Genomic DNA, 26,072 nt, shown 5'->3' with positions numbered 1-26,072 from the left:
AAGGTTACTTATGTCAAAGTATTTCACCTGGGAAATCCCTCTGTCTCTGCTCCTGCATACAGATAGTCCTCGACTTGCAATCATTCATTCAGTAATCATTCAAAATGGCAGTGACTTGCAGCCAGTCCTCACACTTACGACCCCTGAAGCCTTCCCTGTGGTCACGTGATCAAAAGTTCAGGCGCTTGGCAACCGCTTTGTATGTATGACTGTTGAAGCCATCAGGATTGCCATTTGCGACTTTCCCAGCTGTCTTCTTACATGAAAAGTCGGTGAGAAATTGACTTTTAATTAATAAAGCAAATGTGCCGTTCACCTAAATAACTGTAGCCCAAACAAAAAAAAGATCATAAAATTAAGCCCAGCTCACTTAACAATTGCCTTGCTTAGCAATGGAAATTCTTGTCCCAATTGTGCTTGTAAGTCAAGGTCAAGGACTACCTGTATGTGAAGGTAAAATCTGGAGAAGGGTGGCTCTTACAAACAATGTGCGGGAACTGTAGAGTGGTGGCAACCATCGTACTTGGTTGCTTGTGCTGACACAAGGAAAACAATAAGACGGATCTGGGTTAGGGGGGGAGGATGCATGAATGAATGCATGAGAAGCATGGGGAGGCATGTGTTGGTTTGTCTGTGCTGAAAAAGTACTTTGGAGCCAACGTATCTGCAGTAGATTGTCTCCATCCATCATGGACTTTGGTTACACCCACCGCTGGCAAGCTGCCCCTGATGTAATTACCAAAAATCAATCTGTATCTCTTGGGTTGAATAGGCTCTCCACCCATATCTAAGCTTAGTAATGCATATTCACCTCACATTTGGAAGACCCAGCTTGAGGGAGGCTGAACTATTCTGAGTCTTCCTGGTCAAGAGAAGAAGGTGATCTTTTTCCTCAGCTGATTGTTTTAATTGAAAATGTCTGCATGCAGAATAAATTTGCATGGAGAAACTCTTCTGACTGAATACATCTCCATCCAATAACTTAACTTAAAAATGTGGCCATTCAGCTTCTGATGAACTGAGATTTATTAAATTGAATATTTTGGGTGAGGAAAACCATAGCAATAGTCTGTACTGAGGCACACAGAATGCGACTCTAGGCTAAAAAAAGGGTTGGGTTGTGTATAGTTCAATGTGTGATAGGAACCCAGTCATTCACTGAGCAAGTCGTAAATTGTCAGATAATACAACGTATTTCTTTGTGTGTGGCATTTGACATCAATACTGCAATCGGGACATCCATAACAAACCACAATGGTGTTAAGATTACGATAATCATGACAATATCATCATGCAGAGGCCACCATGACATCTCTGTGTTGCAATGTCTAATCCGGTCATTTTAGTTGCAGAAGATCTGTGCATTTGTCTCACACTGCAACTGTTTCTTGTTACCCTGGGTTTACTATTTTAGAAAGTACTGTATAACCTCAGCTTCTAATTCAATCTCCCCAAACCCTGAGCCTAATTTTATTTATTTATTTTATTTTTTATTATATTTATATACCGCCCTTTCCCTGAGGACTCAGGGCGGTTTACAGGGAATTAAAAATCAAAACGTACAAAAGTTAAAACCAGTTAAAAAATATTAAATTCACCCTGTACACTTAAAAACCCCAGTTAAAATTTTCTCCTCAGCCTGGGCCCGAGAGCTCGAAGAGCCAGGTCTTCAGGCCCCGGCGGAATGATCGGAGGTCGGGGGCAGTCCTCAGCTCCACCGGCAGCTGGACTCCAATTCCCAACTATTCCCAACTATTTTAATGCTACACGCTGTCTAGAGTCACCGTGTTTAAATTGGGTGACCATATAAATTGATTTAATAAATAAAGGTTTTGAAGTTTATGAAGCTACAAGATGCTAAACTGAAGAAAGCTGATTTAGATTTATCAACAGAGTCGCTATAAGCAAGATGGGAGGGGCCATAATTACCTTATGGCTTACACATAGAAGAACGGGGGGGGGGATTCATCCAAGGTGGGGAATCACCATCTGAAATGATGAGAAGGAAGAATATTTTCTGTTTGAGGCAGAACATAAAATCAATCGCATCAAATGCCAAGATTTTTTTTCTTTTTTTTCACATTTGTATTTCCTTACATCGTTTTCTTTGTCAGACCATCAGCATCAATGGGAAGAAAGAGGAAGGGGGGGGGAAGATGTTAGTTTAAATGTGAGGTGAGATGAACCTTTTGTACCCCAAGCCTGTTCAAGTCTGTAAAAAGGTCTTGATAATAGAAGTGATCATTTCAAAAAGAAACAGATAAGGAGCCTCCCGTCCATCCATCCATCCATCCATCCATCCATCCATCCATCCATCCAGTGTGAGGGGCGTTCCTGACAATTGTTCTTTGTATTCTGAAATGTAGAAATGAAATTGGCACAAAAGGAGAAATGTTTATAATGAGCCTTGCACAGTCCATTATGCAGCACAAGAGCGCAGCACTTCATTAAAGTCGTGCTCTACATAGTAATGAAAGTCTTAAGAGGCGTCATGGATGATGAGACCAAGATGGTTAACAGGTAGAAAGGAGCCACCTTTTACTCATTCAGACCAGATGCAAAGTGCAGAAGAGTTGGTGATGAAAAGAAAGAAGCTGTTGGGGCAAACATGAAGACCAAGGTTAAATGTGGGGGAGTGGAGCAACTTTGGGCAGGGTAAAGGAAGAAGAGAGGGCTTCATGCTGAGGGCTGATGTATACATTTCTCTTTTCTCCCTCTAGTTTTCTCCAGGAAGAACAATGAGGGAGCAAGCAAAGAAGAAAGATGGAGTCTGACTTTTGGTCCTCTATAACTTGCCCTGAACAGCAGATGTACATAGGTGCCTTTCCAAAATAACATGCTTTCACAAATGAAGACAAATATATGTGTCCCAGGATAATGTTGCAGAAGCCAATCTGGTTAGTCACAGGGAAGAGAAATTAAGTCTTCCAAGCTTTCGGGCTTGTGCTGAAGCCTCTCACACATTCTGGTGAGCAAGAAGTTCCCCAAGGATGAGCTCAAGTCGAAAAGCTTGAAAGACTAAACATACGAAGAACGGCTTCAGGACTTGGGTTTGGCTATCTAAAGAAAAGAAGAAACAGGGGAGACAGGATAGCAGTGTTCCAGTATCTGAGGGGCTGACACATGGCAGAGGGGGCCAGGTTGTTCATCAAAGCAATGGTTGGAAACTGATCAAAGAGAGAAACACCCTGGCATTGAGGAGGAACTTCCTGACAGTGAGGACAATCAAAAAGTTGAACAGTTTGCCCCTAGAGATCGTGGATGCTCCATCACTGGAGATTTTTAAGGGGAGACTGGGCATTCACCTGTCTGAGATGGTATAGGTTCTCCTGCTTGAGCAGAGGGCTGGACTAGAAGACCTCCAAAGTCCCTTCCAGCTTCTATTCTATTCTATTCTATTCTATTCTATTCTATTCTATTCTATTCTATTCTATTCTATTCTATTCTATTCTATTCTATTCTATTCTATTCTATTCTATTCTATTCTATTCCACTCCACTCCACTTCACTCCACCCCATTCCATTCCATTCCATTCTGTTCTGTTCTGTTCTGTTCTGTTCTATTCTACTCCATTCCATTCCATTCTATATCTATTCTACTCCATTCCATTCCATTCCATTCCATTCTATTCTATTCTATTCTATTCTATTCTATTCTATTCTATTCTATTCTATTCTATTCTATTCTATTCTATTCTATTCTATTCTATTCTATTCTATTCTATTCTATTCTAAACCTCTGGTCCTGATAACCGACCCAAACTGGATACTATAACATGCTTTGTTCAAGGTAACAGCTGACTCTTTTGGCTAAAGACTGAGAAGTAGGGCACAAGCAATGTCTTATCAAATGAGGCATCATGTGGAGAAAATGGATATGAGGTGGGTTTTTGTCCTGTCATATGAAAATGGGTCCCAGGCTTATCCAAGGAATTTAAACAGGGGAAGATCCAGTATCTCTGACTCTTGTGAGATTTATGAATGCACTCAATCATAATTGTCTGGATTCAGCAAGATTAAGCTGTGGATGTGAGCGTGGGTGTGTCTTTTTTTGCAAGCGGCAATCATGTTTTTTTAAAAAAAATGGTCGTCAAAGGATGAAGAAGGTGTAACCCTTTGGGATTGGGTAGAGAAATCTTAAGAGGCAAAAAAAAATGAGCACACTGGACAGAAACCGCCCTTTTAAAAAAGGCACAATTTGGTTGCCAAATTTCCTTGCAGATTCTGGAGGTGCTCTGTGGGCTGCTAAAGGCTCCTGGGAGCCATGTCTTACAAACCGTGCTGTCTGGGGTTACCCAACCAGCTAAAACCAAATATACCACTTTACAGCTTAGGAGAGCCTGCAGACCCAGGCAAGGCATAGAACTAAACTGGAATTCACTTGGGGAGAGAAGTAGCAATTAAGGTTATGTGTGAAGATTCACTTTGGAGGTCTGCTGGGAAGCTACTCTTTGAATTAATTTGCCAATTCAAGTGGGAACTCGAGTCTGAAATGTTGAATCAAACTGGAGGTGAGAGTTCTCACACAGCCAATGAAAAACAAGGTGAGAACAAATCTCATTCTTGCAAAAAGAGACAGAAACCAGTCAATTCAAAAGAAGAGGACAAAGCAAGTCCCTCTCCCAGGGTGGGAAGGAAAAAGAAATAAAAGATAGTTTAAACACTAATTGTGTGTGTGTGTGTGTGTGTGTGTGTAGATAGATAGATAGATAGATAGATAGATAGATAGATAGATAGATAGATAGATAGATAGATAGATAGATAGATAGATAGATAGATAGATAGATAGATAGATAGATAGACACACACACACACACATTCTACATCACTTGCTGAAATTTGTTTGGTTAGCTCCTCCTCACTTTCTTAAGTAAATATTATTTATCAGAAGTTCTTGTGGGAATGTCTGACATAAATGCCTACAAACCGGACAAATTCAGATACTGCCTACATAACAATGTTTTCTTTTTCCCCAACTCAAGTGAAAAAACAAAACCCAATTCGGCCATTCCTTTCCCACATCCATTACGAATCAGACCGATTGTCTAAAACAATTTGAACCGTCCGGTTGGTTCTATGGATCGGACCTTCCATTCAGATTGGATTTTTGCATGATCCACATGACAAGCAATCCCTCCGACAGCTTTAAAGATGAGACAAATAAGGTCTCCAAGGGGTTATCCATAACTACAATTCATGATCATCACATATTATATCCAATGCTAGAAGTGGCATCTTTGGTGCCCAAGGTGAACTGAGAGGAGAAAAAAAAAGTGCTCAGGGGCTTCTTATGCACTTTCTAAAGGCATTTGCAGGACCCCGTGCCCAAGCAATATCCTGAATTAGAGGTGCCTTTGGCTGGAACCAGTGCAGTTCTGTATATCCCACTATTTAATGTAAAAAAATCACAAGCACTATTTTTCTCCTTGGGTTTTAGATTATCCACAAAACGTTAGTGATAGTTTACAGCCCACTGAAGGGAGCAGTGCAGTAATGGAGCAATGAATTTACTGCCAAAGAGGATAAGGAAGAAAAAACTGCTTTTTGGATTGCAAGGGTGTGAACGTACACCCCCTTTTTTTCAGAAGTTATCCACATTGCTGCATAATGCTAACAACAACAAAAAAAGTCTGCTGGAATGTTGAATCACAGCGTCCATGGTTTAATGCAACAGAGTCACCACTCTCCCTCCCCAGATGATAAAATTATGTGGAAAAAAAGCTGAATTCTAGATTCTGGACCAATGAATTAGAGCAGATTGAATTACCTACATTTCCAACAGGGATGAATCAAAAATGCTGCCTTGGAAATATATTAAATTTCAGACACTAGGCAAATTTACACATTTTCAGAGCTGAGTTCCTTCTTCAAAAAATAACACAGTTTAAGTTTTAAAAGGGTTTTTCTTTGTTGTTCCCAAAGGTATTCTATTCAGAAGAACACCGTGTGGTCAAGCCAGCCATAGAATCTTTTTCTTTTTCTCTTTCTATTAAATATAGAGAGGGAGGGATTGAACCAAGCCACCAGCCACCTTATTTCTAAATGCCAGACCTCCCTCCACCCAAATTGTAAAATTCTCCCATGCTGCAATATTCTTAGAATATTCTCCCCCTCTTTTTGTGAGGGACAAATGGCCTCCCTAAAATAAAATGGGAATATTTGATTTTCTGAGAATTGCGATGACAGGGAGTTAACAACAACTCAACAGAGTGAAGGGGAGGGGGGAGTCACAGAAATTCTGTACACAATAATATAGAATGTATAATTGACATATTATCTCTTTGCCTCGTTACACATTTAAAGAAATGTACATGTACACGCATACACAAAAGTCATAAATTAGATTTATGTTTGGGGGCTAGGGGGTGTTGCTATTTCTTGAGTCCAATAGAAATGCATTCACCAATGAGGTATAAAGGCAAAGTCGTGGGCCCTTTGCTCAAAACCTCAGTGGTTTAATCATTACAGATCGGTTGGTTCAAAGCGAACATACAGAACGTTTTCACTTGATCTTCACAGCATGAAAGAAGGGAGATCTTTGAGAGCTTTCCTCCTTGTGACCCAAAATGGCCAAGATTAAATTCTCTTAAGGAGGTTATACCTCATTGGCATGCATTTTGCATAATTCATATATTTTTCTTGATGTAAACCACCATGATTCAATGACCTATAAACAAATGGAAGGAGGATACATGCTGGTAGTTACAAATAAATAAAACCTTTCCGTGTACAGATTCGAGGAGCCAAATATTAACGGTTTAGCTAGGTTTGAGGAGATTAAGAAGTTAGATTACCAAGATCGTTTCAAACATATTAAAGTTATGACATTAAGTGTTATCAGTTATGTCCAGCAAGGAAAAGAGGGAAAGATAAAATCAAAGTGAGACAGGAAATGAGGATAAAATGTAATGGTTGCATATGTTGTTGTTGTTGTTGTTGTTGTTGTTGTTGTTGTTAGTTGCAACGTCGTATCTGACCCATCGCGACCCCATGGACAACGTTCCTCCAGGCCTTCCTGTCCTCTACCATCTTCTGGAGTCCATTTAGGCTCACGCCTACTGCTTGCATATGTTATTGTTTATTTTTCCTTTTTTTAAAATAATTCACCACACAATTGTCCCAGGTTTTAATTTCTTTATAAGTTTGGACAAATTCTACCTTAAGAAGGCACCTTCCTTCCTTGATGGTACCCTTATTTCCATTTTGGACTCACTGAAGCTATGGTCTGGTGATTTAAGAATATGTAATTTCTTTTTACTAAAAGCCTAAGAGATTTGCTGCCCCAACAGGTAAGAACCCCCAAGAGAATTCAATAGTCTGAGTACCAAATATTTGGGCTTCCACATTGCACCAAGTCACAATTTGTGTACCTGAAAAATCTTTAATCCAGTGTTTCTTAATCTTGGCAGTTTGAAGATATGTGGAATTTATCTCCCAGAAATCCCAGCCAGGAGGGTAAGATTTTGTTGAGTTTTGTATTTGGCGTTTTGCTTCTGTAAACCACCTGGAATCACTGTAGGTGAGTTAGGCAGTCATATAATTTGAGAGGGAAAGGGAGGGAGAGGGAGAGGGAGAGGGAGAGGGAGAGGGAGAGGGAGAGAGAGAGAGAGAGAGAGAGAGAATGGAGGGAGATGATATAGATATAGATATAGATAGATATAGATATAGATATAGATGATATAGATATAGATATAGATATAGATATAGATATAGATATAGATATAGATATAGAGTTCTGGGCACCTTTTTTCAACAAATTTTCTGTCACCATGAACTCGGAGAGCAAAATGGACATTGCCAACAAACTCGGAGTGCTTCGGTATGGTTAGGAGGACACTGACTTTTCTAGGCTGCCTTATCTATGTTTCCTGTAAAATACATGGGAAAATCCCATTGGAGGAAAATTCCACTTAGGGTTAGGGTTAGGTCACCGTGAACTCGGAGAGCAAAATGGACATTGCCAACAAACTCGGAGTCCTTTGTTATGGTTAGGAGGGCACTGACTTTTCTAGGCTGCCCTATCTATGTTTCCTGGTAAAATACATGGGGAAAACCCATTGGGAGAAAATTCCCCTTAGGGTTAGGGTTAGGTCACCATGAACTCATAGAGCAAAATGGAGATCGCCAACAAATTTGGGGTGCTTGGGTATGGCTAGGAGGGAACTGACTTTTCTAGCCTGCTCTATCTATGTTTCCTGGTAAAATACATGGGAAAATCCCATTGGAGGAAAATTCCACTTAGGGTTAGGGTTAGGTCACTGTGAACTCGGAGAGCAAAATGGAGATATAGATAGATATAGATAAAGATATAGATATAGATATATGAATTAAGCGCATGAGTAGATTTGATTATGGTTTACATTTACTCACTTTTGGAAGAAGGACAATTCCCTCTCCTCCAACATATGAGATCTTTCTGTATCTCCGAGCAGGGGAAAATATCTGCCTAAATAATTGTTTTAATATCTTTAATATTTATTTGTATACACTCTCTCTGTGAGGGAGATGGGCAGTTTTAAAATTGGATGGATGGATAAATGGATGATAGATAGATAGATAGATAGATAGATAGATAGATAGATAGATAGATAGATAGATAGATAGATAGATAGATAGATAGATAGAAAGAGTGGTTGGTCCTTCAGCTCATAGATTCCCAAAACCCAGTTGGAACTTGTAAGGATTCCCCTTTTCCCCATCCTTTGGCATAACTTCAAGAACATGTGTTAGACGTCTTTCCTGCATCTGGCTGCCGTAGGAAATGAATGGGCCAGTTTACTGTTAAGTTGATCCTCTGGAGGTTTCTAAGTTATTTGACCCTTATTGATGCAGCTGGTCGAGTGCTTCAATCAATGGGAAAAAAGCAGGTTGATGTTACCTGTACGCTTTTGAGAGGGCTGACTGGCTAAGCCTTTGACAAGGTCTGCCGAATCTCCATCTTGCAGTGTCTCCCTGAAACCAAAGTCAGAACGTAAAGTCAGGCATGGAGATTTGAAAGAAAGACATTCTCCTTATCCAATTTTCCATTCCCACAGCCCGCACATTTAAGAAAGGCTTACCAAGTGCATATATTATACAGGGGAAGCACTCCTGAAATTATGTCTATTAGGGGCAAGTGTGTACATAAACACACATTAGGGGGAATTGCTTGCAAATAACGGGTGTATTAGAAAAGGCGCAAGAGAGGAACCTATCAAGAAAACATGAGCACCAAAATATGCAAATGAGAAGAAAAAGGAATGAAAATGGGTATGAGTTTTCATGCTGACTTTGAAAACTAGTCAGCAAAGGTTTCTGGGGGCAGGAGAGACGGACATTTTAAGATGTGAAAGAGAAACACCGATCAAATCTTGGGGGTGGGGGTGGGGGGGCAGATCGTCAGTGCCAAAACTCAGGGGCCAACAAAACAAGAACTTTTTCAGGATTGGTGCATATTTATGGATGGGCTGGGGGAGTTTCTGGACAGTTGTCTTCTCCTGCTTGATGTCTTGAAGATGTATTGGTCTATTGCTCCCTGGCATCAAAGCTTTGAGGAAAGGATGGGTCAAAAATCTCTTTCCCATCATGTTGTAAAGGCAAATGATACTGGAGCGTGCATTGTGATAGGAAGTCTAGAATCTTTTGAATCTTATCTATTTATTTCCATAGCATATTTAAAAACGATAAAATAATATCGGGATTCATTGCTTATTGATCACAGCACCAGGACTGTGAGCCACCCTAAAATCTTAAGACTGCAAATGGGGGACTTTTTAAACATTTCTTTAGAGCTATTGTGTTAGGAAAGAAATCCCCACCACTGCATTCAAATTCCAAATTCTAAAGCTCCCTCCTTTTTTTCTCTTTTTAAGACCGTCTTTTCTCCATCCTCAGTGTCCTAAAGTCCTTGGAGCGCGCCGGGGGGGATGGGGGGGGAGGAGAAGGCAGCAGAGAAATGAAATAAATTATTTATTAATGGGGCGAGAGCTATTTGGAAATCGATGGCAAATAATGTAAAGCCTTTGTTTTGGGAAAGAGGGAGGAACGAGTGTATGTCTGGGAGAAGAAATGAAAAAGAAAATATGAAAATGAACCTTTCACGTTCACTAGCAATACATTTTCTTTTAATTAAAATTTAAGTTGTCTTATTGTAGTCTTTTTTTTCTTTTTAAGCATAAAGAATCGCATTTTCTTTCTGTTAAACTGTGCATTACCATAAGCTTCCTTCTATGTCTCAACAACAGCATTTTGGAGGAATCAATCATACCCTTTATCCAAAATAAATAAATAAATAAATAAATACATTGAGAAGAGGCATTTGCACACGCAGAAACTCAGCCAAGGTGCACACCTCTTGTGGCCCACCAACCAAGCTTCGTAGGACCTGGCACAAACCCTATGAAACCTGATCACGGTTGAGAAAAGAGCTGCGTGATTGGCATGAACGAGATGGTGACCAAATTGGTGGGCTCCATTGGCAGGTAAGCTTCCCAATGCATCTGTCCTACTGGCAAAGCTATGGCAATGGAAGAGCCAAAACAGAGCAGAATCCTGGGCAGCATATCCAGGAGAAGAAACAGATTTATGCCATATTCTGGCTTGTTCCAGCTTGGACATATTCTGCGACATATTGAGAGCTTTCCATATTGACAAAACAGGCTGGATCAGTATGGAGCGCAGCTCATTGTCCCATCACGCACGCCAAGCATACAGTATACGTACATTTCCATTAACCCTCCTGGAGACACTTGTGAAGGAGAAAGGAGGAGAAAAGACATTTGACCTGCAAAGGTGTGTTAGTCTGCAGTAGCCAGAAACCAGAAGCTTCCAAAGTTTCCCCATGTTAATAAAGTGGGTTAGTCTGAAAAGATGCCACCAGCCTGCTTTTGATTTTTATCTACCGTAGATTAACATAATTAACAGGAGATGAGCATAGCTCTCCACCTGCTTAGTAGCTCACAGAAGTTTCTGCTTTTTAATAAAGTGGGTTAGCTTGAAAAGACGCTCCACACCAGACTTCGTCCTGATTTTTGACCCTACAAAAGGGGCAGTTTGCACAAAGCTTTGCACTTTGTAAAATACGTCTATATATTTTTAGTTTAATAGACGTTTAATAGCACAGCCACAAAGAAGGAAAGAGAAAGAAAAAAAATTAAATAAATGGGAATTCTGAACCAAAGTTAGGCTATGCAACGCTTATTAGAGCTGAATCAATGATCAGCAATCAACCAAAGGAACTCATATTGACAACCGCAATAAACAACATTTTCTATCAGATTTCAAGGATTGGTTCTTATTATAACAAATCAAAGAAGATCTTTAAAATATTTTAAAACTGTACATTAAGAGAAACCCAAAATTTAGATGTGGTACAAGTCCACATAAACAATTAAATATACTAATGTATACTTTGAATCAATGTTCTCAAACTTGGCAATTTTAAGATATGTGGGTCTCAATTCCCAGAATTCCCCAGGCAGCATACCAACTCTGATGGCACCCCAAGAAGATGCTAGAAATTTCTAGAAGAAAAAAGGTTACATAAGTTACTGGGTCCTCCCCTGAGGGAACAAGGAAAATCTGCCCGCAGACAGAGAAAACACACCAAAAAGATGTGTGGTGAGGTAAATGTATTCAACCAATCAAAACGGATGATGTAATCCATGAGAGGTATAAATACCTGCTGTGACAGAAAACGGTAGAGCTTGTGTCGAGACATCGTTACACACACCGAGGGATCTGCCAAGGTTAGCAGGCCTCTGCCTGCTGTTCCTGCCAGAGCAGGGGGTTGGACTAGAAGACCTCTGAGGTCCCTTCCAACTCTGTTATTCTGTTATTCCCTTCCGCTGCCAAGCTCTGCTCCATTCCAATCTTCAGGACTGCTTGACATTTTCCAGCCATATGCTTTTATTTTCCTCCTCGACTGAAGCTGCGAGAGGGTACAGCCATCAATTTGAGTGGCATAGCCTAGCGATGTCTCCCACCTGGCATAAATTCCATATGAGGGCTTGTTTTCTCATTCTGTGATGGCAGATGATAAATGAACTCTAAATTACTTGACGTTGCTGGGGGATAAATCCTGGTCGCTCACAAATTTGATTCCCATGCATTGGCTAGACAGGTAGTCCCCGACCTACGTGCATTCATTTAGTGATCCTTCAAAGATACCATAAGGCTGTTCTTAGCCCTTACGACCATCACAGAGCCCCTGTGATCACATGGATTTGGATGGCTGTAAATTGAGGACTTACCGCTATTATTCCATAATATCATACATCCCAAATCCTACGGAAGGAAAATTGAACACCAAATGCAAGTATGAGGGATGAGTTTGAAAATTTCCACTAAAGAAGGGAATAGGAGAAATTAGCTTGTTTAATATATATATATATATATATATATATATATATATATATATATATATATATATATATGAGAACCAATGCTTAATGTAGTGGTTAGGATGCTGGATTTTAAGCATAGGGAAGCCCATAGCCTTTGCTTAGGCACAAAAGCCAGCTGGAGGCCTCAGGCTGTGAACTTCCTTTCAGCCCTCACCAGTGTCCGGGGTCTGTGGCAGACCAGCTGAAAAACAAATCATTGGTTACATCAGCGGTTCCCAACTTTTCTGGCCCCGCAGACTAGCATGGTTTCATGTGCATGCCCTACACTTGCATAAATGGAGCTTCATGTGCTCACCTGCCCCTTGTGCAGTCTGGATCCCAGGGGTTCCGGTCCACGGACTGAAGGATTGGGGACCCCTGGGATACATCATACATCGATAACTTTGCTACAAGAACCAAGCAAGTGCAGTGGAAAAGAAGCAGAGCACATTACTAAGCAGGACAACTGCTTAAGAGACAAAACGGTCTCTTAAACAGTGAATGTAAAATATACATTTTCCGCTTCCTGTCCGTACAGCAGAACTGGTGGACTTGCTCAGAAATTCAAGTGTCGTTTAAAAGATGACTTCTGAGTATCTTCTTACAGGAGAAGTGCGACAATTATTTTAAAAAGGACAAGAAACAATGGCTGTCCAAGGAGCAAAATTTAAGAGCCGCTGTAGCAGGTTAGAGTCCTGAAAGTGAGTAGAGGGGGAGCAAAAAATAAATAAATAAATAAATAAAAACCTGACCTAGCTATGCTTGTCGAGAATGATGTATCTCTGCTGAGTCCCATTCCTTTGTCTCTCAAAGGCGCTGATATTCTCACTGATTTTCACGCTTGCCTTCCACTTGCCAAGCCGCCAGCAGCAGGAGGAATGTTTCGGATCATTTTGCCAACACAAGGAACTGCTCCCACTCATAAGGAAGACTTCCAGGGTGAAATATGGCACTTGATTATCCTAGGCATTCTAGACATAGAAGGAAATCATGACCTCTATCTTCACCTTCTTCCCACTCTTAAAAACACAAAACTGTGCTGCATGAGAGGCAACTAGCTCTGCTGCCTAGGAATCTGGGTACATCACTCTTCAAGATCTCTGAGATTTGAGTTGAAAGCTGAAGCTAACGAAAATGCTACAGTATTTGAGCAATCAAGGCTATCTGTATCTGTGTCTGATCCAGCCAATCCAGAAACTTTATTCAACCAACCATGGTTAAAGAGCTTCTACAGGACTCTGGTAGTCCAAGTCACCAGTGCAAAGCTTCTCATGGGCTGAGAGAACACTTTTTAAAAAATTATTTATTTATTTATTTTGCAGGTATCTTGGGACCACACTCCCAGAAATAGTGACTTGACTCTTTGGACAGTTGCCCCAAACCAAAAGCATAATTCTTGCAATCCTTAGCAAGATTTACTGAGAATAGAACAAAAGATGACATTAATTTCTATTTAACTGTCTTTCCAAAAAAAAACACCCAGCAAATCTGCAAGTCTTCTCATTGATAATGAAGGAACTTACTGCTGGTTGTTTACTTCCCTATCTCCTGAATCTTGATCAGTCTTGGGACCCACTATTACAAGTGGGAAAGGTCAATGAAGAAACTAAATTGGGTAATTTCATACACCTCAAAGTTTAATTGGAATTGTGCATCTCTATATATTAAATTGTGGACTGGAGAAACATATGGACTTTCACCCTTTGAACTGGCTCTTTGTAGATGTAATGAAAAGATGGAAAATACAACTATGTCTGGTCAAGGTTCAATGGATTATCAAACCATTTATGTGATTGTATGTGTTGTGATATAGCTTGCTTAATTTTCATTTCTGTTTCTCATATGTCTTCTTTACTTTGCACTTCAGCAAATAAAATGATTCTTATTTTATTTTTAAGATCTGGGCACCTTTGGGTGAAGCCTACACTCAATTCATGGGAGTTCACTTTTTTAGACTTTGCCTTAACAGTTCTTAACAGTCAATTCAGTCAGTAAGGCTGTTCTAAAGATCCATGAAGCCCTATCTATGGTTAGATTCAGTGGGGACACTTTTTCTTCAGTGGTAGTGAGATATTCCAAGCTTCATTTACAGCCAGATACTTCCTACACAAATTGGCATTCCCACATTGAAACACTGTAAAACACAGACTCAATGAACAGATGATGGGAAAGCCTGCCAACATTTGAGAACTTAGATTCCCAAACAGACCATACTAAACTTGATGGACAAATTTCCTGGTCTGCTTCTAAAGGAACTTTTACAGTTTCTAAAAGTAGCTTGTGAAAAGGTCGACTTCATAAATGGGTCCAAGCATTGGAAATGATGGGATAGCAGCTGTTACTCTGGATTCCAGCACTGCAACTTTTTCCCCAAAAAATGTTGCCAAGAGAAGGCTTTCAGAAACGGTCAGTTTCCAGATGTATTGGTTGGATTGGCCTAGACCAGGGGTGGGTCCACAAGTCATAAAAGAGCCAAGGTTCCCCACCCCTGGCCTAGACTGTGGGATTTTCCAGAACTGACATATGAAAGGAATTCTGGAACTGAAATCCATTGATCTAGAAGGCATTCACGTAATGGAGGCGGCTAACTGGTCCTGTCCTTTTGGTGACAGCAAAATGTTTTGACTCACCAAAGCTTTAACCAACCAGGATATGATTTTCCTGGTATTTCAACCGCTACGTCATAATTGTTTAACCCATTGTAATTATCTTTAGTTTTTCAATTTGGAAATCAGTCTGGAATCTTTAATGAAAGGTGGTACAAAGCCAAACTTTGTGAAATAATTAGATGGTCCTCTAATGATAGTTAAAAAGTATTTATACCAAAAGCCCCGGGAGAACTTGCAAAGCAGACTCGGGCTTTTTTCCTTGCTTGCTACCCTTGCTCAAGGATTGGGATACCCCAGTGAATTCAGGGCTTGTGTGTTTCTTCCTTCCTCTGCTTGTGAGCTGATGGTCCTTTGGCCCATCAATATCAATGCATATATTTGATTGCAGCATTACTTAAACCTTGGAGAAAAATAATTTCAAGGATAAATTATTAATTTGTATTGAGCCAGCTGCAATTGTCCTGTTAAGTCTAACAAAGCCATATGTTTGGTTGGGTATTTATACAGGAGCGTAATTCCCATCGATCTCCTCAATTCTAATTAACAGATGTTTAGTAAACAGGTTCCATAATTGATATAACCCTCCCACCCAAATCAATCACCACTCTAGAATCGTATCCCTTCTCTCCATGCCCCTTCTCCATCTCTGTGTTGAAAGATACCAATCCCATTTTCTTTCTTTCTTTTCCTTTTTCAAAATATGCTGATCCTGTATTTGAAACATGGCACGTTCCTCTTCTCCTCACCTTCCTCCTCCTCCTCCTCCTCCTCCTTCTCCTCCTCCTCCTCCTCATCTTTCTATCCACCCCTTCATCAAACACCTCAAGACAATATCTACCTAGCATTTCTCCCTCTTGTTTTTTCTCCATAAAGGCACTCTTGTAAAGTAGGCTGGTCAAGAGAGAGTGACTGACCCAAGTGATCCAGGAAGACTCCATGGCTTGAACCTAGGTCTCCCTAGACCGGGGGTAGGGAACCTTGGCTCTGTTATGCCTTGTGGACTTCAACTCCTAGAATTCCTGAGTCAGCATGGCTGGTTCAGAAATTCTGGGTATTGAAGTCCACAAGTCATAAAAGAGCCAAGGTTGCCTACCCCTGCCCTAGACTGAATTCTCCCAAACCTTGCAAGGTAGGCCAGGCTGCAAGAAATCAACTGACCCAAGCGATCAAGGGAGCTCCCATGGCTGGGAATCTGGGACTTGAACCCCACCCCCTTGACTGGATGCACACAACCACAAAGCTGGTATGGCATCACACAGTACTCCAGAGCCAAACAGATTGTAACTCAACCCAGGAAGCAAATCTTGTAGAGAATGTGCATTGGATTCATCTAATTTCACCATGTCAGGGATGTGATTTGGAACCGGAAAGACAAGTACTTGGTTGCAGCTAATGCTAAGCCACTGGCAGTCCAAATTCCCTAATGGGTCGACCAGTGGATCTCATCAGCAGTCTACAGTTTCTTGCCAGTGATCTACTGCTAGGTATGTACATATGTCTTTGAACATGTCTCCAAATCTTTTCCAGAGAACAAGAACAAATAATGTCTCTCAGGCTGGGGGGGAGTTGGAATTAAGTTTGAAATCTGGTTGTTTATAACTTTTGGACTCTCCATCTTTCAGGTAAGTAATGTGGCAGGGAGTAATGACCCACTGAGGACAAAACAGAAGCAAGAGTAATACCGTCAAAGCACCACTAGAAAAGAATCAGTTGTAACAACCTAGAGAAAATATGGTCCCTAAGCTGCTGCTCCAGTCACAGTTCTAACAACTGGGCATTCTGGCTCCAGGGAGGAGTATTTATGGACCGCCTTTATTATTATTGTTGCTTAGAAGATGCCGGAGGAGAAGATCAAAGGTTTATGATGTTGTGATGAAGAAGTTATTAAGGCACGCGAGCTAATATTAGCAGAAATTATCTGGAGTTAATAAACACAGCAGGCATAAAGATACTAACTCCTGGCGTACTTGGACAAGCCATGCAGCTTGAGCATAAAAGGCAGAAGGAGGGAAAAAAAACTGGAATTGCAGTTCGTATGCATAGTATCCATACGGTGAGGATGGGAGTGAGTAGCAGGGGAGGGGTTGAAATCAGAAGATGTTGGATATTTTGTACAAAGGTCATACGCATGTTCAAAAAGGGAGGTCTTTCATCCTTACACAGGCTGCTATATTGCTAATTTTATATATATATATATATATATATATATATATATATATATATATATATATACATACATACATACATACATACACATACATACATACATACACATACATACATACATACACACACACACACACACACACACACACATATATATATATATATATATATATATATACATGCACACACACACACACACACACAGACAGACAGACATATATATATATGTAGGGACGTGGTGGCTCAGTGGGTTAGGACACTGAGCTTGTCGATCAGAAGGTTGGCAGTTTGGCGGGTCGAATCCCGAGTGCCGCGTAACAGAGTGAGCGCCTGTTACTGGTCCCAGCTTCTGCCAACCTAGCAGTTCGAAAGGACGTAAAAATGCAAGTAGAAAAATAGGGACCACTATGGTGGGAAGGTAACAGCGTTCCGTGCGCCTTTGGCGTCTAGTCATGCCGGCCACATGACCACGGAGACGTCCTCGGACAAGCGCTGGCTCTTCGGCTTTGAAACGGAGATGAGCCCCTAGAGTTGGAAACGACTAGCACGCGTGTGCGGGGGAACCTTTACCTTTATACCTTTATACCTATATATATATATATACATGCACAGATACATTCTGTTGGTTTCACCACACTATCATTTCCTCATTGCAAAAATACTACACTATGCACACATCTTCTTATCAACACCACTTCTAATCATCTAATGCAGTGTTTCTCAAACTTGTCATGTCATGCAGTAAGGAAGTGAATTCCGAGGAAGGAGGGGTGGAATTCCAGAAGAATAAGAGGCAACTCTGTCTGAATGTTATGTTTGAGAGAAAGAGGATGAAGACAACCCCACCCTAATAGCTCACAAAGTATATTGTAAATGCAGATAGAAGAGTGCTAAATCTGGCAGGTTTGGGCAAGTTATGAACCAATAAAAAAAAAACTTCAGCTGGGAAGAATCACAACCATTTTTGGAGTGGGGCCTGACAATATCCTCTTCGTATTCAAAGAAATCATAATTTCCCAATCGCCCTACATCCCTGCAAAGAAGGGCAAATTTAGAGGCGGTATCTTGCCCATAATATAAAGTGGGCCTTAAGGCAATGTGGGCTTTTTTCTAGAATTTTCTGAGGTATCCATTGCATAATATCAGCTGTTGAGGTATACTGTGTGGAAAAAAAATAGGGAAAAAAAAGATCTGCTTTGTTTTCTTCCATCCATTCTCATTCAATCTGATGAGGGAGCGTGCTTCCAAAATTCTTTCAAATAAGAGCATTTTAGAGAAATGCTCAGGGGTAAAATGTGATGTTCTTGCACTTATTTGGTGACAAGGTAGCCGAGAGATATGTGAGAAAAATGTTTTTCACTAGACAGTGACCTGCAGCCTCCCTAATTTCTCACAATTTCCTTCAATCCCAGAGGGGAAACAATCAAAACACACAACAAAACGTTGTTTCAAAATTATTGAATTAATATCTCGCTGATCTTGAGTGTTGGAAGAAAAGATCAGGGACAGAAAGGCTTCAGACGCAATTGTTCTTTTCTCGTTTAACTCACAGTTAGGATAAACAAAGGGGGGAAAAAAAGAAGATATTCACTCACAAACCTAGCAACTATCTGTGCCTCCCTCTCCACCCAACAATCCACTATTTGTACGTTGGGAATTCTACAAGTCCCAAGATTGTCTAACAAGAAATATCTGTCTGCCATTCCTGCTGAATTACTCTGTTGAGCTGGACCCCGACTGTCTGGATATTGCACAGATGAGCAATCTAGCACAAGAAGAAATCTTACTTAGAAAAGTAAAGTTTGTGAAGCAACAAGCTCTGCCCGAATTACTGTATGGGGTGGACTGCTTCGAAGCACGATGGGCACTTGCTATTTTAACCTTTTAAGTTATGTTCTGAATAGAAGGTGGACTGCTACGTATATATACAACTTGACTTACGACAGTTCACTTAGCGACCGTTCGAAGTGACAACGGCACTGAAAAAAGTGACTTATGACTGTTCTTCACACTTATGACCATTCCAGCATCCTCACGGTCAGGGGATCCAAATTCAGACGCTTGGCCACTGACTCATATTTATGACGGCCGCATTTTCTCCGGGGTCATGTGATCATCTTCTACGGCCTTCTGACAAGCAAAGTCAATGGGGAAGCCAGATTCATTTAACAACCACCTTACTAACTGGACAACTAGAGTGATTCACTTAACAACTGTGGCAAGAAAGGTCGTAAAATGGGGCAAAATTCACTAAACACCTAACTCGCTTAGCAATGGCAATTTGGGGCTCAATTCTGGTTGTACATCTAACACTGGAAGTTTTCAAGAAGACACTGGGCAGCCATTTGTCTGAAATGGTATAGGGTTTCCTGCCTGAGCAGGGGGTTGGACTAGATGACCTCCACGGTCCCTTCCAACTTTACTATTATGATTATATATATTATATACCAAGCCATTATGTATTTGGCTTTTGTTTTGCTCCAACTAATTTTGTAATGCCAAACCACCAGCTAATTGTGATTAATGCAACAAACGAGGGGTGAACAAACCACTTAATAAGAAGTCAATATCACCCTAAGGCTGTCAGAAATTAAAGTTAAACTTCCAATGGCTGAATCTTCAGAGGTTTAGGGCAACCACACTTGCATTTTTACGTGCTTTCGAACTGCTAGGTTGGCAGAAGCTGGGACGAGTAACAGGTGCTCACTCTGTTACGCGGCACTTGGGATTCGACCCGCCAAACTGCCGACCTTCTGATCGACAAGCTCAGCGTCCTAATCCACTAAGCCACCGTCATTCTCATCTGAAAGTCTCATGCTGTTTCTGATGATCATACCAGAATTTGAGGAATCCATGAGATGTTAACATTAAGAAAAAGTTTTAATTGTACCAATGCTGTATTTTGAGATTCTACAGAGACTACTTGTGATTGCCACACAAGCCATGAAGTTCACAATGATGCTGGGTGGTCAGTTCTGAAGGATAATGTCATCTAACTTTATCCTTATTATGAGCCGTGGTGGCTCATTTGTTAGAATGCAGTATTAGCTGCCTGCAGTTCGGGACTTCAATTCTAGGTTGACTAGAACATCCTTCTGAGGTTAATGAAATGGGGACCCAGATTGTTGTGGGCAAAATGCTGACTCTGCAAACCACTTAGAGAGGGCTGTAAAGAACTATAAGTCTATTGCAATTGCCAGCCCTTCCTTCCTTCCTTCCTTCCTTCCTTCCTTCCTTCCTTCCTTCCTTCCTTCCTTCCTTCCTTCCTTCCTTCCTTCCATGGTGCGCAGTGGTTAGAATGCAGTATTGCAAGCTGACTCCTGACCGGCTCACGGTTGGACTCAGCCTTCCAATCCTTCTAGAGCAAGGGTCCTCAACCCCCAGTCTGTGGACTGGTACCAGGCCACGGCATGCCAGCAACCGGGCCGCACAAACAAGCAAAGCCCCATCCGTGGGATGCAGGCAGCTCACAAAAGCATCCCCCTTCCGATCCACGGAAAAACCTCTCTCCACGGAACCAGTCCCTGGTGCCCAAAAGGTTGGGGACCTCTGTTCTAGAGGTTAGTGAAATGAGGACCGAGATTTGGGGGGACAATAGGCTGACTCTGTAAACCGCTTAGAGAGGGTTGCAAAGCACTGTGAAGCAGTATATAAGTCTAAGTGCTGATTGCTAACCCAAAGAGGTTCTTCTGGTAACCTTGTATCTGGGTATTGAAACTGGGACTTCCCATATACTGTGACCCACAACAATAACCATGGAGAAAGTCAGTCAAAATCAGCCTTGCTCTGCTTTTGGTGGGAAGCTGGCTTGAACTGAACCCATTTTTCTTTTTTTCTTTTTCTTTTTTCACATGACCGTTTCTTCCTCCTCTCTTTCATCCGGTCCTATCTTCACATAGGCATCAGAAACATTCCATCATTCCAAAGGAAAGGAAGTGCCTTTCCCAAAACAAACCACTCTGGGTCCCTCATTCTCCATCGACAAACTGGGGGAAGTGATGCTGATTCAGTTTGAAGAGTTGCTACCAAGCTGGAGGAGGTGAGGGTTGAAAAGGCGATGCTGATCAGCTGAAAGGACTCTGCGTTTGTGTTTGTGTGTCTCTGCACACAGAGGCAGGTGCATCATAGCATACAATCACAACTGCATCAACCTAAAACTCTGTGCTCGGTTGTGATCCATGACTTCCCCCCATTCTTCCTTCTTTTCTGTGTCAGAAAGCAGCCCTATCTTTGTCTCTTCAAGGTTCACCCTATCCCCAAATATTTCTATTATATCCTGATTGAGGGGGGAGTGATATAGATAGAACTTTTGACCAAAATTATGTTGTTATGGCAACACCTCAGGCCGAAATTTCTCCACGTAGCCTGGGAAATATTGTCCAATACATCATGAGCCAGGCGTCCTGACAGGAAGAAAATTGTCCTTAACCAGCGGTTGTCGTGGTGATTTATAAGGTGTTAATTTCCCCATGACAATAGGGTATTTAACTTCATTTGCTACTGGGTTCTCCCCATATTGTCCCCATACAGCATAAAGGAGATAGTGGACTTCACCCTTTTTGCACAAGACCCATTCAGTGCCTTGAGCAGTATTTAATCCTATTCCATCCTTGGGTGGTTGTTCTCTAGCAGTGGCAGTGCTGATCAGTCAGCCAGCATTTGCATCATGAAGATGGTGGTCTCCACCAGGGAAGACTCACATGGAGACCTGGAACTCATCATGTTATTATGGCTAAGCTCTTCATTGAGTTGCCACTGCCAATCAACTCAGCTCTTCTCTGCTAGAATCAAAACAAAGCATTCAGCCCTCCGACCAAACCATAAAAAGAAACTGTTTGTTTGATATCACTACATCACTGCCCCCATGTCCCTTGTGGACCCTCAAGGCTGAAAATAAGAATGAAAAGAAGTAGTCCCTAGGCAGCTGAACACTTGGCGGCTAAGACAGACAAAATGTTCTATGCTTCTCAGTGTACCGGAAGGATGTGTGCATGCTTCGGTTTGCATGAAGGGGCTTTTGAAAACTACAAGCGCTAGCGATTCAAATGGATTCCAAGGAAGGAAAGTGCTTCGATGGTCATGCTGGATATACATCTAGCATCTAGCCCAGCATTGCGATGACTGGTGGGATCAAACAAGCTGAGAAGGCAACTGCACAATTGAAATCCCATCCTTATGTACCTGGCTGTGATGTTCATGGCTTCACACTGCTGCAACTGCCATCTTCCCTTCTTTAATACCTCACTCCTCCCATGCACACAACTGTGCATTTTCTTGGACATGTACAGTAAGTAGGACATGCTTAGTATTCGCCAACAGGCTGCCAGATGTTTTCAATGAAAAAGAACTTCAGGCTTACTAGGGTCAAACTGGAACAGCCACCAGCTTTCAGATCAGTCCTTGTTTGCCAACGGTCCTCTACCGGCAGGAAAGTTGTGCAGGAGAAGACAAGGTAGAGAAAACGTCTTGTGCTTCAGATGATTAAAGAAGTATGGCCTGGAACCCCACCAGATGCAAAACAGGGATGTGTTACGCCTTTTATGCCAGGCTGGTACAAACAAAGGGGGAGGGGGAAGGTTTGGGAAAGCCTGTAGGGAAAGACCTCTAAATCCAGAGCAAATCAATTCCATTTTTGGTCTCTGCTCACCCCCGGTTTTGAATCTGAGCTGGGCCACTGATGGTGATGGCCTTGAAGATGCATCCATCTTCCATCACTGAGGTGTTGCTTCCTTGTACATCAAAGCTTTATTCTCTTACCAGCCAATGAAATTAAACAGGTCCTCTTTTCTTAGACAGGATAAATTGAAAGGGAAATGATGCAAACCCGCCTTGAATTTCTTGTCTGCCAGGTAGCTGAGGAGTGAGTGAAACCTTATCATGAGAGAAGGCAGGGACTTCTCAGGCATTATCATTTTGCTGCCCAAGACGGATGAGGTGGCACCTCTCTCCATTTCAATTAAAGAAATAAAGTGGACTGGCAGTTAAATCTCACTCCAACAGTGGCGATGAGTAAGAGTCTTTCTTCATCCTTGACAGCTGAAGGCTATTTTAAGGGGTACAGGGAAGGCTACATACGTAGGACTCCCAGCTACGGTATTCAAGTAAGAAGCTACTAGAGAACTGCCTTGTTGCAAACTATTTACTTTCTGAGGTGGCTTCCACACCTCTGTTTAATGCACGGAAGCATGCCAAAGCACTTAAAATTGCATTAAGATAGCCTTTCGATTCTTTCCTGCATACATCCATATATATTTGCAGAAGGGGAAGAAAATCTGGATCACTCATTATCGTGTCAATTAGTGCTTGTAAGTTACAATATTTAGTTTCTTGTAATTCCTGTAATCACATACATCTGTTGTTAGCAGATATTACCACCCTATCTGTGTTCATTCATTACATATATTGGTTTGTCGTATAGCTTAAAAAGCCACGGAAGCAATTTAAAGAGGACACGGGGAGAAATTTACAGAAGGCAGATAGGGATCCAGGAGTGACAGTTTATGTATTTGCAAAGACAGGAATTGGGCCAAAGTCGGGCCAGCTGGAAATATAAATTGACAGGACAATTCTAGGCTCCCCCTGAGAAGGTAAGTGAGAGACTGAACTCTCTTGGGGGGAAAAAATTGTCTTTTGTAAATTAAGAAATTTGCTGAGAGTTGTAAAAAATGTAAAATATAAACTCTGGTCTTTGGACAGCTACATTGATCCTTATAGGAATATATAGGGTAGGGGTAGGCAACCTTGGCCCCTTCATGACTTGTGGACTTCAACTCCCAGAATTCCTGAGCCAGCCATGCTGAGGGGAAAGGGAGAGGTTTCCATGCTGAGCTCAGGGATTCTGGGAGTTGAAGTCCACGAGTCATAAAAGAGCCAAAGTTGCATTCCCCTGATATAGGGCTTATTCTTGGCCTGGATAGGAAAATAAGAATATTTAAGCAAAGTGGTATCCTTACTTATTGTGAATATTTCTGTTCATTATTGTATTGTACCCCAAAGCTCCCACCTGACTCCAATGGCAGCATTTCACTCCGAAACCCTGAATTCAGGATAGGAACAGAACAGAATAACAGAGTTTGGAAGGGGCCTTGGAGGTCTTCTAGTCCAACCCCCTGCTCAAGCAGGAAACCCTATGCCATTCCAGACAAACGGTTGTCCAAGCTCTTCTTAAAAACCTCCAGTGATGGAGCACCCACAACGTCTGGAGCCAAGCTGTTCCCCTGGTTAATTGTTCTCACTGTTAGGAAATTCCATCTTAGTTCTAGGTTGCTTCTCTCCTTGATGAGTTTCCATCCGTTGTTTCTTGTCTTGCCTTCTGGTGAGAAAGATAATCATGATGGGGCATTGACTCTTGGTGATGGCCTGGAAAAAGTCCCTGCAGCTTTCTTGGCAAGATTTCTAGAAGGGTCTTGTTCTTCCTAGGGCTGAGAGACAGGTGGTGGTCCAAAGTCACTCAACTGACATATGCCCAAGGGATCACAAGAACTCACAGTCTCCGGGTTTCTAGCCCAGGGATGAGAAACATTTAGAGCTCAATGTGCCAAAAGATTCAGAAAATGCCTAAAGTTGACTCCCTTGGCATATTACATGTTGTGTAGTGGGTTCTGGAGAGCAGGAAGGACACCAGGCCGATGAGTACAGCATAACAGCTCTTTATTAGGTGGGAGTGACTGTGCTCTGCCATAGGGGTTACCTGCACTCTTTATATACCTGGCCAGGTATGCAGCCACCCAATCGGATTGAACCTCTGTTTCCCGCCGAAACTGATTCCCGCCAAAACAGTTACAGTTCAACGCCTCCTGGTGGTGACTGTTATACAAGTGCTTTAGGTGTTCCTTTAAACCTAATACATAACATTACACACATACACCCTCAAACAAAAATGAAAAGATTCTCTACCTTCCCTGTCTCTCCCCACACCCTGAACATCAGGGCTAGCGCCTGGCTTGAAGTAGAGGCCCAGGTCTTGACCTCAGCCCTAGGCCGTGCTACCACTCAAAAAGGCACCTCACACCATTCCTCAAGGCACGTGACCTTGGAGAATTGCACAATTGCCCCAGCGTCCCCAGGATCTGCCACACATTGCTTACCTTCAGGCAGCTTTTGTTTCTGCTGACAGGCCTCTGCAGCCTACCTGAGGCTGCTCCAGGTTGCATGAGGCCTTCGTTCTTGAATCAGCCTTAGCGAGTGCTCTTTTGCAGGCTTTGCAGCCTCCAAAAACACACCTCGTTCTCTATTCATGCAAGAATAAAGGTAAAAGGTAAAGGTTCCCCCGCACATGCGTGCTAGTTGTTTCCAACGCTAGGGGCTGGTGCTCATCTCTGATTCAAAGCCGAAGAGCCAGCACTTGTCCGAGGACGTCTCCGTGGTCATGTGGCTGGCATGACTAGATACCAAAGGCGCATGGAATGCTGTTACCTTCCCACCATAGTGGTCCCTATTTTTCTACTTGCATTTTTGCGTGCTTTCGAACTGCTAGGTTGGCAGAAGCTGGGACGAGTAACAGGCGCTCACTCTGCTACGCGGCAGTCAGGATTCGACCCGCCAAACTGCCGATCTTCTGATCAACAAGCTCAGCATCCTAACCCACTGAACCATCGCGTCCCTTCATGCAAGAATAGAGCATGCTTTTGAGAACAGCTGTTGTCAGGTGTTGGTAGACACTGGCATGTCATCCTATGGCATGTCATCTTTGACATGCATGTCATGGGTATGCCATCGGTGTCCTATGCCTGAATATCTTAACTACTACACCAAACTGGCTCTCAGTCCTGTCATGCTGTGTACATTATCTACATCTCCTTGACTAACGCAACCAGCAAAACGGGTGCCTGAGATGCAACGGATGACTGTTGTGAAAAGGATTGCTGAAGTTTTAGTCACAAAGAGTTCTCAAGATGAAGCACGCATTCAAAACACTTCTTTTAAAAGAAAAAAA

This window comes from Vipera berus, assembly GCF_964194415.1.
Source record: "Vipera berus genome assembly, chromosome: 9".
Classification (NCBI taxonomy): Eukaryota; Metazoa; Chordata; class Lepidosauria; order Squamata; family Viperidae; genus Vipera; species Vipera berus.
Note: the sequence above shows the minus strand (reverse complement) of the source record.